General features: G+C 40.3%; 1 protein-coding gene across 2 annotated transcripts in view; it reads left to right on the forward strand.

The window, feature by feature from the left end:
* syt12 (synaptotagmin XII) overlaps positions 1–17,061 on the forward strand; it is a 392,188-nt gene that overhangs the window by 76,883 nt on the left and 298,244 nt on the right. The window contains exon 1 of one of the 2 annotated variants that reach the window (XM_039744812.1): positions 4,650–5,231. The exons of the other annotated variant lie outside the window; for it this stretch is intronic. The gene's annotated coding sequence lies outside the window, so the exon portion shown is untranslated. Of the gene's footprint in view, positions 1–4,649; positions 5,232–17,061 lie in introns of those variants that run through there. 2 annotated transcript variants of the gene reach the window in all.

A 17,061-nucleotide genomic window follows, 5' to 3' on the forward strand; every position in this document is an offset into this window, starting at 1 on the left:
GGTTTATTATTCCCTAGTCTTTTCTTTGATTTTAAAATCATATTTTTAGTAGAGACATTCATTGCAGCTCAATAGGGAGAGGAGAGCACTTGATGGACTTGATGGATTCTTTGGTCCCATTGCCTGGGGTCACAAGCAGACGGAGTAACAGTAGACTGTTATGGTGCTACCCTTTGGAAAACCCTGGATCCTGTATGCATTAACTGTGTAATGGAGAGTATTATTGAACATATTGGTTGATAATATTTATTTTTATTAATGTCAAATAATATTTACTTTAAAATGTAGGGAAGCTGGATAAGCCAGTTATTGCCCTTGGAAATATTTATGACCATATTAAATCAGATCAGCATGTCGTGGTTTGGTATAATTTTGGGTCCTTAAATGCTGCCCATGTTTATTTCTGTTATTAGGTCTGACCCCGTTGCTAGGGGCGTGGTCTCTGAGGTCATGATCCACATGTAATTGACGCGATGGGACCACAGGACAGCCATGTGTGCAAATCCTTATCCAATCTGTGGATACCAAATCTCCGAAATATTTAAAGTTTATCTTTGTGCTGTTTTTTCACGTTCTTTTTAGTTTTGACCCTCTTCTTCTCTCGACTATGATTATTGTCTCTCGTATTGGGCTTCATTTCAGTTTAACTTTATATCTTTGCTTTATTTTGTTTTATTTTTCTATGAGAATCTCCTGGTTTTTGCTCCAACATCTGTCTGCTGATTCGTTAACAGAGCACCGCATGCAAGTATCCCATAGCTGAAATTCCAAAGCAGAAACTGACTGGCCAGCTAGCCTGGAGGGATACAGGTGGCTGAGTTGAAAGGACATGGAAATACCAGCATCTCGACTGGGCTGTAATGGTTCTGAGCCATACTGAAAAGCTGAATGATGAACAGACACCCCCCACTAGTCCAAAAAGTCACGTTGAGGACTCAAGACTGGACTTAAATGAAGGGGTCATCTGCTCCATTCACGGAGAAGGCCATTGAATCCACGGGCTATGCCAGACCACATCGGACCAAAGACCAATCAACAACTAAAACAAGAGAGTCACCTGGTAGCCTATTATCCAGATTGTATATTTTATTACCAACACTCACATTTGTATTCTGCTTTATGCCTTGGGGATATTATCTATAAAAGCTGAGTAAAAGTGTAACTTTCTCACCAGTCTGTACTGCTATTCTAGCTAATTGTCTGAGTTTATAGATTTAAAAGAAATTGGGAAGAATTGGGCTACAATAGCAGTCAACACTGACGATGACTGGGCTGGTAAGAATAAATGTACTTGTTCATGCACTGTTGATGGGATTTGGGGCCGGGGTTGTTTATGCTCTAGTAGAAACTAGTAGAACAAGTTTATTTTTCTAAGAATGGTGAACTTAACGTAACGTATCTGCAAATAAAGAACTTGAATGTGAGCAAGTTCAGTTTTATGTGACATTCCTAATCTGGTTTAGGTCCAGATTAACCATTTTTCCTTACCCTATAATTTAGGGGCGGAGTCAAATCAGAATACGGTATTCGGATAAGCACGAATAGTGGATTTTTATGAATATTTATTCTGTACAAATGTTTTGCTAGTTATTTGTATTCAAATTAAATAAGCACTGTTTGTGTCTGCCTGCTTGTGCTTAAGCTGCACTGCCACTGACACGAGCACATGGTGAAGCTCTACTGTCACCTTTAGGAAAATGTTGTACTTCGCGAGGCCACTTTAGATTTTTCCCCGTTGGACATGCAATATGTGACCTAAATTTTGACCGGCAGTGTAAAAGGTTAGTTCACCTACACGCTTGTTCTACAGTCACCATTTGTGTCACATGGTTGGAAATAGAGCAGTAATTTATATGTATACCTGCATCTATTTACTTTCTGTTTTGACTGGGAGAATATTAGCACATATGGTTATACGTGTTTGTTGCTGGGTATAACTCAAAAAAGTGTATTTAAATAAAAAGGTCTTCATAATTATTGTATTTTATTCAAGAACACTATAATAGCCTAAAATAAGGCATGCAAAATTGAAAAAAGTAAACTCATGGGCCATTTATTCTCACTCCTTAAAAAATACAGAATGAATTAAACGTGTGTCCTGTGGTGGGTTGGCACCCTGCCCAGGATTGGTTCCTGCCTTGTGCCCTGTGTTGGCTGGGAATGGCTCCAGCAGACCCCCGTGTATTCGAATTCAGCGGGTTAGAAAATGGATGGGTGGATGAATTAAACGTGAACTCATTCAAAATTGAAAAGGTGAACTATGAACGTAAATTTATTCATTTTAATCTGTGTGAACTGAACTTTGAGCTACTTCTTGTGAGGTGTGAACTTGCACAACACTGTTTGGGTCATCTTGTGAGGGTCTGCATAGTAAAGAGTATAAAAAGGAGGATAAGGTCATCTTAGGACCCTTCCACGATAAAACAATTTGCAACTGACATTTCCTCCTGTGTTATTATTTATTTGGTTCCCCATTATTATCATCTATATATAGAATGACAATTTCTATCCATCTGTCATGCGATTACTCATGGAGTAATGGGGTTAGAACCTTGATCTTGGTCTTAAACAAAAGCTTATGACCTGATATGTTCCGGAAAATCTAAAAAAACAGTTAGTGGCAGCCTTTTGGGACAAAAAGTTTCTTGTACTTAAAGCAGTCCCTGCAAACTCATCCTTCTATATAAAAGTCGTGATTGTCCTTCCGTCCCGTGAGTGCTACACAGGCACGGAGTTTCACACACGCCCCGTCCATTTTGCAATGCACGATGGGATTTGTAGTTTCGTTTTCCCAGGTAAAAGATGATTTTCTACTCCAGACTGTGCGATATCTTCTTCTTCTTTCTTACTATATAAAAGCGGTCGGGATTGTCCTTCCGTCCCGTGAGTGGAAAGCGTAGCGGTATTCCACTTATCACAGACTTACTACTTGCAGCTTGCGGTACGAAGCGACATGATGTGAGCAGAGTTCTGGTGCTCCCATCGTTCCCTTGCTTTTGTAAAAATAGACCAAATGATGTCTCTGGAAATAATTAATGTTGATGGAGTACAAATGCCTCACGGCGTAGTAAATATCAGGGGGGTTCAAAAGAATATAGAAAAAAAGTTTAAATTTCATCACAAAAATAACAGAAACTACGAGTATTAAAGTAATACCACTCAAATGCAATATATCCAAATTAGATAGATAGATAGATAGATATATAGATAGATAGATAGATAGATAGATAGATACTTTATTAATCCCAAGGGGAAATTCACATAATCCAGCAGCAGTATACTGATACAAAGAAACAATATTAAATTAAATAGTAATAAAAATGAAAAAATAAAAATAAAAAAAGCAGACAATAACTGAGTAATGTTAGCATTTACTCCCCCGGGTGTAATTGAAGAGTCGCATAGTGTGGAGGAGGAATGATCTCCTCAGTCTGTCAGTGGAGCAGGACGGTGACAACAGTCTGTCACTGAAGCTACTCCTCTGCCTGGAGATGATCCTGTTCAGTAGATGCAGTGGATTCTTCATGACTGACAGGAGTTTGCTTAGTGCCCGTCGCTCTGCCACAGATGTTAAACTGTCCAACTTTAATCCTACAATGGAGCCTGCCTTCTTAACAAGTTTGTCCAGGCGTGAGGCGTCTTTCATCTTTATGCTGCCACCCCAGCACACCACCGCGTAGAAGAGGGCACTCGCCACAACCGTCTGGTAGAACATCTGCAGCATCTTACTGCAGATGTTGAAGGATGCCAACCTTCTCAGAAAGTATAGTCGGCTCTGACCTTTCTTACATAGAGCATCAGTATTGGCAGTCCAGTCCAATTTGTCATCCAGCTGCACTCCCAGATATTTAAAGGTCTGCACCCTCTGCACAGTCACCTCTGATGATCACAGGGTCCATGAGGGGCCTGGGTCTCCTAAAATCCACCACCAGTTCCTTGGTCTTGCTGGTGTTCAGGTATAAGTGGTTTGAGTCGCACCATTTAACAAAGTCTTTGATTAGCTTCCTGTACTCCTCCTCCTGCCCACTCCTGATGCAGCCCACAATAGCAGTGTCATCAGCGAACTTTTGCACGTGGCAGGACTTTGAGTCATATTGAAGATTAATGAGTTTGTATAAAATATCAAATTGATCTACATATTGAATTGCCTTAAGAAGTGGTCAACCTAAAAGTCGGTCGCCTTAAAAGGCGGGTCAGCCTAGTCTATTAATAATCCAACCAGGATACGGTACAGACGTGTGCAGAATTCATAATCAAGTGTAAGTTTGGAGAGCTTGCTGGCATTTATATCTATCCTTTTGTACAATTTTATTTTAGGACTGCAGGTATAAGTGTTTCAATTGATTTTATTATTATTATTATTCAGTTTGTCTTTAAATTTTGAAACCATGCAGGATAAATGAATGTACAAACCTTTACACTATTAGTTACAACTTACAATGTACCCCGAAAATAAAATATACATTCATAAACTCACAAAAAAAGAATGATTTCAATTTGATCGATTCTATATAGTGCCTTTTGTAAAGCTTATCATCACAAAAGAAACAAGTGTATAGAGCACATCATTTCACACAGTAAAACAGAATACCAGATAGTTCAAATACGGGATAATTCACGGAGAACTATTGAGAATTTCATTAGAGCTTGGAGATAACCTGACATCAGACTGGTTACATAAAACACAACACAATGGATGATGATGGCTCGATTTCAAAGCCTGGTAGAAATGTCAGCATCATTACAGTCGACAGAGGAGAGTCAAATAATTAAAACCAGGTAAGCTGAAAATGGGCAGGGCGTCCGGTCTGGTTTGAATAAAAATATAAATTATGGAGCCCCACAGAGAGTCTCATAGCACATTGGAGTAAAGAAATATTGATGTGTTCTGAAAGCAGGATGCCAGAGCAGTTGCCCACCTGTTCTTTGTCACAGCCCCCCAGACAGTGGATCAATAGACGCACTTCTGAATATGCTATACGTCTGTGCCAGGCAGGATGTGCCAAAGCTTTTCATTTGTATTGATCGTTCAGGGAGACCAATGGGCCTGATTTTATGTTCATTTGATTTTACAGATGGATAGACTGATATTCACTTAATCTACGCTCTCTCGGTTGGGCAGCTCTCCTGGAGTCAATACAGCATTCTCAGGGGAAAAAGATAACAAGTGAGGGGAGAGACCGCCAAGCCATCTGCCCTTCGCTGACAATCAGATGGAGAGCTCTCAATAGGTACGACAGATTTTAAAAGACAGCATATTGGGAATTTGAGGATCCCAGCATTCAAACAAGTATTTACTGAAAATTGGATTTTTGACAATTTAAATAGTGGCTGTGATGAAGCTGTTGACAAAGACTGAATGGCGATGTTCAGGGAATTCAAGACTTTTCAGGTGTGCGGAAGGTTTTTGAAATTGCTTCTGAAAGAGTTGCAGAGTCAGTGCAGTTGAGAATATTAATTAAAGAAAATATAAGAAGCTAATGAGTTTACATTGTGACCACCAGGGGGCATTGAAGCACCTCAAACACAAATATACAGACTAAAGTCCTGGGTTCGAATAATTGATTTATTATAGAAAATGCATTTCCAGATCATTCAAAGTTGCAAACCCAGACACAATTCATCCAGCTCCTCTCCTAACAACGATTTGCCCAGATGAAGAAGGGTGAATGTTTTTATGCAGCACCCGGGAGTTTCCATCAGAAGCACTTCAAGGTCAGGAGGGAGTCCCGAAAAGTAGGGACCACCAGTTCCTTCAGTGTCCCCTGGTGGCACTCATGGAACCCAACAGGGTTGTGGGTATAAAAAGAGGTACTGTGACCCTGGGGTGCTGCCACCTAGCGTTCTGAGGGAACCCAATTAAATTGTCTTCCTCCGTCACTCCATTATACTGGCCTCCTGGCTGGGTAAGGATCCTTGTACAATTCTGCCCGGGATGCCAGTCCCTGCATGCCATCTCTTACAACATGTAAGTCCTTACCAGACAGAAAATCATTGCATGTTGGAAAATTCTTATGAACAATGTCTCTGTCCATAAAAAGAGTTCACATTAGACAACATATCTGTTTCAAGGTTTTTAAAAATGTTTGTCCTCATGACAGAACACTTCAAGCTGAGTGGAAATATAATTTCAGATTGACTGTATGATGTAGGAATTGAAGAAACATGAAATGAACTTATCTTGAATTTCAAGTGTTTGATTGCTTAATGAGGCTGACACATTACATTACATGAATTGATTTTCGTTTCTACTCCGCACCTCAGCTTCTCATTTTAGTTTCCAACAACAGTTGGCTGGCAGTAATGGATTCCACTTGCCTTGATGCTGTTTTTCTATTGTTGTAATATCCTGGTGCAGCCTTTCATTATGTTTGTCACTGACTGTGCTAAGATTAGCAGGGAAGAAGTTCAAGTGTGAATGCAGTGTAAGTGCCATGAAGGACAGACTATTATGCCCGGCTGGATGGGGAAAAAATGACTTCTTTCTGGGCCGGAGGTATATAAAGGGCAGACCAGTGGAAGCTGGAGGTCGGGAGCAGTTCCATCCCGAGATCCTGCCGAGGGATCCCACAGCGATGGGAGTAGAACAGAAGTAAAGCCCTGTCGGGGTCCTGGGGTTCTGTCAATGGAGGTCCTCTATGGTTTCCATATGACCTGGAAATGCTTCCAGTGCCATAGTGTGTCTTCATGGAAGTGCTTCCAGGTCATATGGAAACCAGGGAGGTCCCCCCTCACAACAGCATCAGTCATGGCACTTGTGAAGATTCCTGGAGAGGTGCTCACTGGTACACTAAGAAAAGGGGCCAGTATGGTGAAACAGAGTCACGATACAATGAAACGTTTCCCCCCAGTGAAAACTATTGAAGAGCTTCTGGTATGCTAACAACAGGTACCAATATAATGAAATATAGATCATCAGGATAAAATAACAGTCAATTGAAGGAGGGCAAAGGGTCCCCCTTGAAAATTGACGAAAGGCCGCCGGTACTCACTGGTACGCAAAGAAAAGGTGCATGTTTGGTATGTTGAAATTGAAATTGGTTCCAGAATTGTGTACTGGTGAGTATCGGCCTAATTGAACTAGCGATGGTGATGGCAGCACCAGGATGGTGTCGCAGTAATGTATAAATAATTTTAAACTGTCTTACATATTCATCAGGGCGGCACGGTGGCGCAGTGGTAGTGCTGCTGCCTCACAGTAAGGAGACCCGGGTTCGCTTTCCGGGTGCTCCCTGCGTGGAGTTTGCATGTTCTCCCCGTGTCTGTGTGGGTTTTCTCCAGGTGCTCCGGTTTAGACGTGCAGGTTAGGTGCATTAGCGATCCTAGCGTGTCCTTGGTATGTGTGTGTGTGCCCTGCATGGGATTTGTTCCTATGTTGGCTGGGCAGCAAACCCCCATGACCCTGTGTTAGGACATAGCAGGTTGGATAATGACTGACTAACATATTTATCAAGGAGTGATTTTGACATTATGACTTTTGTCTCCATAGTTAAAAATCCCAGGAAAATCGATCAATGTCTGGGAAAAATTTATTTTAGGGCAAATATATTTCTAAAATAAGGTGAATCCAAATGCAGAGATGTTCTTTTGTCCCCCACGGTTGTTCATTTCAGCCTCTCTAATAGCTTGATTGGGCCGTTGTTATGTTACAGCCAGGGTTTGTTCCCTGGCTTACATATATTTCCTTTTTTAAAGATGTTTTAAACTTATAATTTTCCGTGTGTTTATGTTACATTGTAACTACGCTTCCTGGATTCTGTGGGTTGAACTCTGAGAAGCAGGGCTACCATGACATCATTTCCGAGGGTCCACCATCCACTTTCTGATAAATGCAATGGATTCCCTCACAGTGCTACTGAGTGTTTTTGAGTGTTGATTTCCATTCTGAATGTTCCTCGTCTTCTTACAGTTTATTGGACTTTAACTTTGTACTTGGATTCCGGTTTCTGGATTATCCATCTATCCATTATCCAACCCGCTATATCCTAACTACATGGTCACGGGGGTCTGTTGGGGCCAATCCCAGCCAACATAGGAACAAATCCCACACAGGGCGCCAGCCCACGGCTTCTGGATTATGGTCTGTACTAATTTGCCTTTGGTTGTTTTTTTTTATGCATACCCTTCTTAAGATTATTTTGTGTTTTTTTCTTTTCTTGGCTTTTTTTGTGCTTCTTTTTGTTTTTACAAATAAATCCCTTCCGCCATAAAGAATATTTGTTGGACTTGTCTTTCCAGCCAGAGATTTGACAGTTTCCTCTCTCTTCAATGGCATTTAAAACACAGTTTAAACTTGATAAGCCAGTTCCCCATTTTTGGCCTGTGTAGACCAAAGCCTGCATGGGGAAGTTTGGGTTAGGCCACCTCAGCAGGCTTGTCGGTCTTTTTGGGGGTCTCTAACCGCTTTCCCTGGTGTTTTGAACCAACAGTCACACTACAGTCAAAGTTGCTTCGGTCTCATGTCTTCACCATCTAATATTTAGATGAACAACAACTTAAACTTCTGATCATGTTTGCATGCTGTGTAGAGTTTTGGCTCATTGGAGGAACAGGCTATTTTTAATGGACCTAATAAAGTGGACACTGAGTAAAAAAATAATAAACTTGAATCCAAGAATGGCACAGAGAGCTTGGTTTATTATTCAGGCATGGCTGCTCCATTTTCCCACCGCTAAACACGGTGACTCAAGCATTACATCTTTCCCACTCACCTCCTAAATTCCCACTCTCTCCTTTGTTTCATTCCAACTCTAACCATATTGTGGCTACTAAGCATCTGAAATTTTGGCTTCTTGACATTTTGTTTGTTACATTTTTGGACTTTTTTGACTTATTTTCTGAATGTATATAATTTTTATTCTTAAGGCATTAACATTGATGTGGGACGGTGGTTTGTCATGTTTGCCCCTATTTAAAGCTGATTTCTTAAGTTTGTTGCCATATTAGGTGACAGTGACATCTTTTGTTGGTTATATGATCAGATTACCAAATTCTCAAAGGGATATTCCCCAGTTGTATAGGTGCGCTTGTATCTGTCGGGCTGCACAATATGGGTGTTGAGAAGGGGCCAGATTTTTTGAACTCGTTCATCCAATGGTGTTAGTGGGTTGATACTCTTCATCCTCCCGGTTCTCCTACACAAAGTCAAAAACACCCCTTGACCATCTCCCCTTCCACACAGTAGAGGACTGGGGTATCTTACAATAAGCAAAACGAGCAGCACCAAATGATAGATAACACTAGTAGTGCTTCTGTCAGAGTCTAATAGAGCAGCTATTGGATAACCATAACCCAAGCAATATCCGAAAAAGAGTTGTAAAAAAGGTAACGTCTGCTCCTGGTCCATCCACACTCCATGGGTTCATCCAATGTCCAACTTCACCACACTTGTAGCATCATGGTTTCGGAGGAGAGAACTCCTTTCATGAGCAGCAGAATCTGCATGTTTTCGTGGAACTTCTGGAGGAGCTGGCTTGGGGGGCTCTAGCTCTTTTTTCTCCTGTTTCTTCTGTCTGGGGTCATCATGGTGTGATGTCATTGGATTATTTTAATTAGCTCTTCCATGTTCTTCAATGCATGTCTCAATTTTAACCTGACGAGATACTCTGGTGGCATATTTATCAAAAAAAATAGCATTCAGGTCATCTTCCCACACAAATCAAATGCTTGGGTTCATACATGGTGATCACAGTCAAAGCGTCAGTCTCTGCACTTTGGTGCCCATATGTCAGTTGTCATGCCATACCTGGTGAGGATTTTCTTTCTTTATGACTTGATAATCAGCAGATGCACACTTATTGAGTTTGTAATTGGTCCTCCAAGCTTCCCCTGTCAAAAAAGGAGCTACAAGGTGTGTCCTTTCCATTTGCAGCTATTCCCAGTGGTTAGTGGGGCACTCAAATACGATTAAATAAGACATGATATAATCTCTTTTCTTCTGTTAGTGAATGGCAGCTTCCAGGTGTCTTCTGTGAAATATGTCGCCGGCATCAGAAGGGGCAGGACTTCGTCTTTACAGAAAGTGACATTACTAGTCTCCTGTGCATTCTAAGGAAACAAATGGAACAAATCTTAATGCCGCTGTCATGCCTAATTTCTTACTAGCACAAACCCGTAAAATGCCCCCCTTTATACTCATTTATAATCTCTGAAAAGCAGCTGTGCATCACCTCTCCAGACAAAGAAGTCTGGGTTAGTGTTTCTCATGTGCCTTCAACATTACAATTTATTTTGAGTCTGCTCTGTAAAAAAACGGTATTCATGGCTGACAACCTGCACATGCAGCATGGAAAAATGTATACATTTTGGAAGTTTCACTGCGGATGACAGATTTAATGATTTGAAAACACTAGCGCAGATGGTGTAAATATGAAACAAGACAAGATAAAGAGTTGGGGCACCTCAAAGGTGAACCCTGTAAAATTGAAAGGAAAAAGGATAAAAAATAACAATGCTAGCAAAAGGTCTTTTCAGACTGGAGTCAACAGAGTGACTGATTAAAAATTTTGCCGACACCTCTTAACACTAGAATTACCAGAGCCCATGAGAAAACTTGTAGATCCAGCCCACGTTAAATCCATTCGCACCTTTCCGTCAGCGTCTTTTGTCTTGTAAATGTGCCGATTAAGACAAGGAGCTTATACATGTGTGTTCTGCTTCTACAGTAATCTGTGTAAACACGTTGTTAAAACAGAAACTTTTTCATATTGCCCTTTCAATGTAATAGAAACCACAGCATAGAGAGAAGTGTGCGCATTGCAACAGGTACACATGTCGTAAATGTAGGAAGAACAGTCCTTGCGTGTGTGAACTGTTAACTTTCGAATTTGATGATTGCATATGGCGCTGAACTGACCTCATACAAGTCATAAAATGTATAATTACAAATATCATATCTACCTACGTCTTGGTTTTTTGTTTTTTTTTACGTCATAAACCATAAGGTGCATATTAATTCTGCATGAGCAGGAACACTTAATAAAACTGAATAAAAAAAAATCAAGTGACGGTGAGATACGAAGAAGGCAGATTCACCAGCGTTTGTGTGTCAGCTTTTATCCCTCCAGATCAGAGAATGTCCAGTTCCATTGCCTCAAACACCACTCACATCTACACTTATTACCAATTTCAAATAAAAACTAACAGCATCAGATCACTAGGTTGGTAGTATGTATCATGATCGTGACTGAGAGAATAAAATAAAAAAAAAAGGTAACTTTTACAAATACAGTACTATAAATGTACACAGACGCAAACCAAATGTATGTGTGTACTGTATAATGTTAACAATTAGAGCAGCTCACTACTGAAAACAGAAAATATAGAAGACATTTGGGATCGAACCCAGGACTCTTGATTATAAGTCAGCATATCTTACCACTACGCCACAGAAGCTGTTGTATCATCCTTGAACTTTTTGTGAAAGTGTTTATTTGATCTTTGGACTTCAGGCTTCTCACATTTTATAGTTTATGCCTACATTTTGTAACATTTATTACTAAAATATGAAAAAAGTTTCTGTTTTAACAATGTGTTTACACAGATTACTGTAGAAACGGAACACACATGAAATGCATGTGTTCCAAATAACGATCTATTATTTCCACTCTAAAACTCCAGCAGTTCACTCCCAGATAATCAAACAAGGCATGAGCTGGGAAAACTTTGTGAACGTTCTGCAACAGTGGGGGGATGGAATAGCAGGCTGCTTGCTGCTTGTCTTAATCGGCACATTTACAGGACAAAAGATGCTGCCGGAGAGGTGCAATAGGATTTAAGGTGGGCCGGATTTACGGGTTTTCTCATAGGTTCTGGTAATTCTAGTGTTAAGAAACAGATAGACTGGAAGAGGTGGGGCCAGGAGACCTTGACCCATAAGTGACATCACTGGAATTGCCAGTTATCTGGGGCCTCATGTATAAACGGTGCGTACGCACAGAAATGTTGCGTAAGAAATTTTCCACGTTGAAATCGCGATGTATAAAACCTACACTTGGCGTAAAGCCACGCACTTTTCCACGGTACCTCATACCTTGTCGTACGCAAGTTCTCCGCTCGGTTTTGCAGACTGGCGGCACCCAGCATCAAAGCAATGCTACTGTTCCTGTGTGGTTACACCTTATTTTCCTGATGCGGCTTTATAAATATACTGAAACTAACCGCATATTGTTTATTAGTGTAATGCATCTGATTGTAATTAACTTGTAACAATATAATGGTCCAGGGAATAGCCATAGTATTCCAGATACCATAACTGCTTTAGCGTTGTTACTCTCACTTCTCCTTCTTCTTCTTCTTTCAGCTCCTCCTGTTAGTTGCCACAGCGGATCATCTTTTTCCATATTACTCTCACTGGAAGACTCTAAGAGTATTTATATCACTGTATCCGAGTGTGAATCACAGCAGCAGCTGATCGGAAAGGGAATTATCGGTATACAGCTTCAAGGACACTCAGCCACTGCAAAACGTTTTAAAGCCTTTCCTGTACGGACCTCGCGGTTCAGAAACAGTTTCATCCCAAGAACTTTAAATGCACTCAATCAATAGCACCTTGTAGAACTGTTTGGACTTATAAGTACAATCACCCCACTGTAAACTTGCACTACAGTTATAATATCGCACAACCTGAGCCACTTTATAAAGAGCGTATTTACATATGATGACGATATCATTTTTAAGGTGAAATGCAGCAAAATATGTTTATTAAATTATACAGATAAAACTTTAACTTCATTTAAATAATCTATATTCTTCACTGGGACTGGCGTTAAGGATAGAATAATTAAACATGTACTACGAAGATATTTCAATGTTCCTTAAACGTTTTGAAGAATCGGCGCTAAGCTTACAGATGGCTCAACTTCTATTACAGAGCTGATTGTGTGGCGATCGGTTACTTGGGTAAAGAAAAGCACTGACTGCAGTGACGGCTACGCCAATATATATTGAATATAAAACAGAAAGAAAATAACAACACAGCTAAAAACGCAGCGACAAATTTCGGCAAAAGTTAAATGCTTGTGTCATGAGCACGAGGCGGCTATGCAGTGTCTGCAACGCACGAGGCCATCCACCGTGCATAAGATACTTTACTGACAGGCGGGGAAGGAGCCACCGATTCTTCCTCTGCCCAGTGCCACCACAAGCCTAGAGCCGCCCCGGAGCACTGCTGCAATAAATTATTTCATCGAAGTGAAACACATGTTTAATAACGTGCTTTAACTCCTATCATCATAAAAATGATATCACGTATACATCTCAGTATTTTAGTTATGCAGAGAGCTGTAATATCACGAATGTAATGGATTCTGTGTCCAGTTGGAGGAAGAGAGCCGGTTTAAGAAGCAAGTAGTGATTCACACACACAGAGCACATAGAAGATCAAATACAAAACAAAGCATTTAACGTGCTACTTTAATTACGATGTGATTTGAGAAACTGGTTAATTAAACGATTTTAAGATGAAGTTTATAATGTTCTACTAAATGACAAAATAAACTACGTGATTAAAGTGGAAATGTCGAGATTGAAGTTGACATTTCGTGCTTTTTCCCTACTGTGTGCCTTTTTTCTCTGTACCCTAATAAGCTTTCATATGACACAGACAGTGGGCTACAACTCGGCTTTTCACGGCGACTTTGATATGTGACTTCTTTTTTATTTCCGTGACTGTGCGATTTTGTGAACGTGAGCTTTCAAGTTTCTCCAACACGCTATGTCACTCGATCAACTTCCTTTTGTTGATTAAAGCACGGTTTATTTGAACAAATAGTATGTTTTTCCTTTGCCTCCACTTGGTATTCGCTGAAATTCTTATATTTCCCCCGTGCTTTTCCCATTGTCTTTTCACAGAAGGCTGAGTTTAAGGGCGATTTATATTCATTTGCATATTCAAAGAGGCGTAATTCTGGGAGGAGTTGGGGCGTTACATAAAGCGCGTGCATGAGCGTTAGTTTTCACGCTGATCGGGATTTAGGTAGCGGAAGAACGTGGAAGTTAGATGCGCACAGATTCCTGCATCTGGATTTTTCTGTGCGTAAGCACATTTCGGCTTTTGTGCTTACGCCATGTTATAGTGCGAGTTCTACGCACAGCGTTATACATGAGGCCCCTGATCTTTAGGAGAGAAAGGAGAAAAAGCATTAGGAAACAGCGCCTCACCTTGACTTGGGGTGGAATTACCGTTAGATAAATCTGCATGTTGTCTCCCAAGTGCACACGTGTAACAATGGAAGATTTTAGAAACCAAAATGGCTCTTCAGTCTTTTCTGTGTTAGTGAAGACCATGTCTCAGACATTCTGCTCAAAACAGTTGGCAAATCACCACTAACAACAATGAGGCCTTTCCTTGCACCAGCTGAAGAAATTATGGCCATTTTCTTTGGAATCATCCTCTGTTTAACTGTTATAATAAGTGCATACAGTTTTTATTTTCCTTTTACTCATTCCTTTTCTTGTTTTCATGTATTTTATTATTAATTTAGGGGGTTATTTTGTGTACAACTTTATTCTATTGCTGGTTTTACTTTTGTTGCTGTGTTAGGATGACAGAAAGTGTGCAATGCATGACATCTTCATCACAACAGTATGATGGTCAGCATTATAATGACTGCGTTAAATGGCAGTAATCTGAGAGTGGAGGCAGGGGTCAGGAGTTAAAAATATAAATTAGCCAAGGTCCAAACAGGAAGAGTAAGAATCGAAGAGACAAGTTCAGAATGAGTAATCAAACTTGTTGTGAAGGAGCATAGCAAGAGTGAAGTGCTTAGAAAACAGAGCCAAGACACAAACCAGAAGACATTGTCAAAATACAAAAATTATTGTAGCTATAAATAAATTATTAATTGCAAAAGATATCATGTGAGGATTTTAGGTTGTTTCCACAACTTTGGGCAACCTGGAAGTGTATGACGCTGACCTTTATACCTTCAGCTCGATGATGTTACATGCCACACATTTCTACAGTAAACAAGAAAGTCTCAAAATAGTGGGGCTGCTAAGAAAAACAATACAGTGCTGTAGAAACATACATTTCATAATTAACATTGTTAGAAACACATTCCCTGGCTTCTGAAACCTCCCAAATATTTCAAATATTCTCAAACCATTTAAAAAAGTAAAAATGAAAATAAGATTGTGGCATGTGTTGTGTACTTCCAGGTTGTTCAAGATTGTATGTTCTTTGTAGGTGTTTTTTTTACATTTTCATGGTTTATTGATTTTTGGCTTTTGCTTGTCAACAATGATTTCAGTACAGTGTTTTGGCTCAGATGTCTTGATTTGTGATTTCCTGGTTCTGACCTTTAGCTTGGCATTAGACAGTGCCTTAATCTCCCAGTCCCATATTCTCTTAGGCCTGTGGCTTGTCACATTATTTAATTTTTTGGCAGAAATTTCTGACTCACTGGCTGGAACCCGATAAGATAAAAGAGTGCAAGGGAGTTGTAAATTATGTAGTGAAACAGCCAAACCAGCGACTGGTGGAATCGTATCGAATCTCTTAAAGCCATGGGCAGACAGAGCAGAGGATCCTCCCTCCATGAATAATACCCTAGCTGTACTTGCGGAACCCAGGCCCTACAGTTTGGAGAGACACTTACCCTTGACCTAAATTAGCAGGTTAAACAAACTCTAACATGAGTGGCCTATGTCGTGGATACAAAACCAGGGCTAACTTCTCTGATCTCCCACCTCATCATCACTGAAGCAGGATCGATAGTAAGAGAGTGCCACTGCTGTATTCCAGAGGCAAAAAATGTTGGAATTAGGTGTTAGAGAGGAAAAGAACCACCCCTTGGTCAAGCCCCATTGTTTTAGTACCAAAGCCTGATGTGACATGCTGTTTTTGTAAAGACTTCTCCTAACTGAATCGGGTTTCTTGGTTTGACACCTATCCAATGCCCGAGGTAGACAAACTCTTAGAGAAGCTTGGTTCCTCTTGTTACCTCAACACCCTGGATATGATGAGGGATTCTGAAAGGTTCGTTTAGACCATGAGACCAAAGAAAAAAAAAATAGCACCCCTAGTGGCTATTGGCAGTACCACATCATTCCCTTTGGGGTGCATGGAGACCCAACCACTTCTTTTTCTCTTTTACCATCCAGGTTGACCTGAAAGCTGTATTATCTTGAAGCTAAAATGCTAGCTTTTGGGACATAAGTTCACACCGGTCATGGACCCCACAACCTTACAATGAATGGTTGCACAAAAGAACTTTAATACACGGGCCATGTGCTGTTTCCTTAACCTCTAATGGTATAGTTTGAAGTAGTCCATTGAAGGGGTGTCTTGCATCCCAAAATGAATGCACTCTCCTGCATTCATGACCTCTCAGTCAGATTCACTTGTCCATCTTTCTGAACAAGGTGGAGCCGTGTCAAATACAAGAGCCTTTCTGAGTGTTTTACAGGTTTGTGGTGCATCGACATTTTTGAAAAGATTCATCTTCGACATCCACACTGCTATGCACGACCTGGAGTCTTCCCATTTATATATTTTGGAACATACATTCAGCAAGTGATTGGAAATGCAACATCACTGTGGATGGAAGGCCAAACAAATAAAAGGTGGGTTCTGAAGGGGTTAACTTAGACCTAGCCCACACTAACACAGATACATTTGAGAACGCATCTAACAGTAGAACTTAATCAATGATCGGACACAGTAGGATGACAACCGCGTTATTTTACTGAAAGAGTTTTTCACTTCTAAGAATTATCATCACCAACCTGGGAAAGTTGAATGTAAATGCATAGATGGTCTTCAAAGTCATGCTTTCCAAATTAGGGGAAGTGGAAGATGGCATCTCAGACAAAATGTAACAATTTGCATTCATGGTTTAGGTCAACCAGAATAACCTTCAAAAGATTTTTCCAACCAGTCCTCAGTTAAATATCTTGATGCTCCAATTAGTAAAACACAAAAGTCGTTTAAAAATATGACTGATTAAAAGTCATTTTTATTATCCAGCTTTATACATTTATTAGTCTAATTAGTTAAATTGTTCATTGATGCATTTCATCTATGTCAATGAGTATAAATAAGCTCTCTCCAGTCTCAGG

The sequence above is a fragment of the Polypterus senegalus genome, chromosome 1, assembly GCF_016835505.1.
Source record: "Polypterus senegalus isolate Bchr_013 chromosome 1, ASM1683550v1, whole genome shotgun sequence".
NCBI classification, from domain to species: domain Eukaryota; kingdom Metazoa; phylum Chordata; class Cladistia; order Polypteriformes; family Polypteridae; genus Polypterus; species Polypterus senegalus.